A 3,914-nucleotide genomic window follows, 5' to 3' on the forward strand; every position below is an offset into this window, starting at 1 on the left:
CTCCTTGGAGGCCAAGATGGCTAAACTTCATCTGTCATACTTTGGACATATTGTCCGTAGGGAACAGTCGCTGGAGAAGGATGTCATCCTGGGTAAAATGGAGGGTCGGAGAAAAAGAGGAAGACCCCCAATGAGATGGATCTGCCAGATGGCATCACTGATGATGTCAAGTGTGGCGGTGGTAGTGAGCTCGGCCTAGAATCGTATACTGTTTCGCTCTGCTGTGCATGGGGTCGCTATGAGTCAGTTCCGACTCGATGGCACCTGACAACAACAACAACAAGGCTAAGAGTCGGTTCCGTATCATAGCAACCCTGTGTGTGGTTTCCGAGGAACAACTGGCGGGTAGGAATTGCCGACCTTGTGGTTCGCAGTCCAGTGCCACACCAGAAGTTAAACAATTAATTGCCCAATTTATTCATTAATAGTCTATTTTCATAGATAAGTCGTTTGTTCTGCCCTTAGGGTGAATGTAATTCACGTAAAGGGTGAGTTTGGGCCCTTTTATAAGACAGTCTAACTGATAAGAAATCTAGTTTGGGAAGTTTAATAATGGCATTAATGGAAAACTTGGGAGTGGTGAGCCGCCTTGATAAACATAAAATAAAAATAAAACCAGCAAAAAGAAACTACAGTAGCTGGATTGCCATAATCTAACAAGGAGCTCTGGTAGTGTAGTGGTTACGAATCGGGCTGCGAGCCTCAAGGTCAGCAGTTCGAAACTACCAGCTGTTCCGAGGGAGTAAGATGAGGCTTTCTGCTCCAGTAAAGATTTACGGCCTCGGAAACCCTATACAGGGTCGCTATGAGTCGCAACCGACTCCACAGCACATAACAACAACAACAACGACAATATGGGTTTGAGTCCTGGTGTGGCGCTGCAGCAGGTTCAAAAACACTAACCTCTCCTAAGAAACTTTACACAGGGTCGCTATGAGTTAGAACCAATTCAACAACACTTAACAACAACAATGTAGGTTAGACGCTGGACCACTAACCATGAAGTCTGTGGCAGTTCAAACCTAAGTCCACAGTAGAAAGGTGAGGCTGTCTGTTCCCATAAAGACTTACAGTCTCAGAATTCCAGTATGGAGTCTCAACTAAACCAACAAGTAGCATATGATACATGAAGAAAAGGTGGAAGTTGGCAAAGATTTCATTTTACTTGGATCCTCCATCAGCATTCATGGAAACAGCAGTCAAGAACTCAAATAACATATTACATTAGGCAAATCTGCTGCAAAAGACCTCTTTAAAGTTTTCAAGAGCAAAGATGACACTCTTAGGTCTAAGGTGCATCTGACTCAAGCCATGGTTTTATAATTACCATCATGGTATGGTGCTGTAGAATAAGCACCAGACTGCTAAACATAAGGTTGGCAGTTCAAACCTACCAGCCACTTCTCAGAATCTCTATACAGGGTTGCTCTGAGTCAGAACTGACTTGATGGCACTTAACAACAACAACATATGCTTGTGAAAGTGTGAACTGTGAATAAGGGAGACTGGAGAAGAATCAGTACATTTGAATTATGGTGTTGATAAATACTGAATATACCAGGGACTGCCAGAAGAATGAATAAACCTATTTTTTGAAGAAGTATGGCTGGATTGTTGCTTGGAAGCTATAATGGCAAGTAGGAGTACTTTGTACATATCAGAAAGGACCAGTTCTGGAGAAGGATATCATGCTTCATAAAGAAATGAATGAGTCCTGGTGTGGTGCTGTGGGCTAATGTGTCAGACTGTAAAGTCATTTGAACTGCAAGGTTGGTGGTTCAAGCTCACCAGCTGCTCCTTGGAAACCCTATACAGTCAGAAATGACTTGACAGTATTTAACAACAACAACAAAAGAATGAATACGTGCTGGTTGTTTGGTTGAACTGCAATGTGACACAGACTTCGTGGATAATGAGAAGAGGCTTGAAGATGTTAATCTTCTAGGAGCTGGTATCCTTGAAAACAGTCCTAAACAGATTCTAACAAGATGGGTTAAATCAGCAGAACTATTTTAGAGCCATTATTGACAATGAGTTCTGGTGTAGTACTGTAGGATAAGCACTGGACCACAAGGTCGGTTTGAAGCAAAAGGTTGGTGGTTCAAAACTCACCAACGGCTCCTCAGAAACCCTATACCAGGTCACTCTGAATCAGTGCTGATTCAATAACACTGAACAACAACAACATTGACAATGAGTAACATGATATTTTTTCTGTAAGATTTTTTGAGCAAGTTATAAAAGTAATACATGTTCATTGTCAAAAAAACATAAGCTTTTGAAAAGTGAAAGGAAACAGAAGAAAGCAACTATAAACCCACCACTAAAAAACTATATATAGATATATTTTTTAATAGACATAGTTCTACCAACCCTGCTTAGTACTTTTTATTATTTCTTTTACATAGAGTGGGGGCCCTATTGGATCTACAAAGTTAGATCTTCTATTCTCAACTCTTACATTTGTCGACTGAGTTCCGGTTGGTGCTGCCATGTATGCCAATCTCTGTTTATTGTCTGTTCTTGTTGGTTCTCAGTACACAGAACTCCCTTTAGGATGTTTTGCAGTGCAGGGTTGGCTTTGGTAAAGTCCCATAGCTTCTGTTTATCCTGGAATGTGTTGATTACACTGTCATATTTGATTGACAGCTTTGCTGGGTAGAGGATTCTTGGTTAGCAGTATATTTCTCTCAGGGTTTTATATATGTCTCCCCTACAAAGTTAGATCTTGACTTACTTTGACCACTTAGCATTAACTCATAAGCACTTCTCTTTTGCTTTGCAAATATTTTGAATCATAATTTTAAATAACTCTAGAATATTCTGTTATGGATGGTCCTTTTGTGATATAAATGGTCAACACATTCAACTAAAAGGTTAGAAGTTTGAATCCACTTAGAGGTACCTTAGGAGCTCTGGTGGTATAGTGGTTAAAAGTTGGGCTGTAACCTCAAGGTCAGCATTTAGAAACTACCAGACATTCTGTGGGAGAAAGATGAGACTTTGTGCTTCTGTAAAGATTTACAGCCTCGGAAACCTTATACAAGTTTGCTGAGTTGGAACTGACTCCACAGCACATAACCAACTAACCAACCAAAAGGAGCCTTGGAAGAAAGACCTGGCAATCTATAGCCAAAATATCAGCTGTTGAAAATTCTATGAAGCACAGTACTACTCTAGTGCATATGAGGTCACTATGAATTAGAGTTCACTCCATGACAATTGGTTGGTTGATTTTATTTTTATAGATCTATTATTCCCCCAATATAGGACTTGAAGGTTGATGAATGTGGATTTTGATCCTCATGATTTGGAAGACATGGTCAAATTTAAAGTCAAGGACAATAATAGCAAGATGTATTCCAGATTCCCCCAGATGTTTCAGTGGGACTCCTACCTTTTTTCATTCGTATATTAGCCTGACTTTCTGGATCTCAGCATTACTCAAGGTGCAAGACAGTACTCCCCATTCCTCCCTCCCTCTTCTGAGCTCCCTGCTCCTTCATCCTCTATCTCTCTCCAGGGAACAGACTGTTACTACTCTGCCCATGGTGGTGTTGTGTGCCATTGAGTTGGTTTGACTCATAGCAACTTTGTATAGGGTTTTCAAAAGCTACTGGTGGGTTTGAACTGCTGATCTTGTGGTTACCAGCCTAGCATATATCCTACAATACCACAACAGGGCTTGCCCTGCCTGCCCATGTACCCTACGTATCCAGCATTCTTGTACTATCACTGGCTTCTTACTGCAGCACCTTGAATTTTCTGCCAAATAATTTTCCTTGTCTGCAGGAACATGCTCAGTCAATGAGTGGAGCAGGTTAGAAATGCTAAGGTGCTCGGGATCCCAAAATAGTCCTCACCCATGATAAATGGGAGTAAGTGAATAAATATCCTGGCCCTTCATTGCCCAT

Source organism: Chrysochloris asiatica, unplaced genomic scaffold (assembly GCF_000296735.1).
Source record: "Chrysochloris asiatica unplaced genomic scaffold, ChrAsi1.0 scaffold00141, whole genome shotgun sequence".
Classification (NCBI taxonomy): domain Eukaryota; kingdom Metazoa; phylum Chordata; class Mammalia; order Afrosoricida; family Chrysochloridae; genus Chrysochloris; species Chrysochloris asiatica.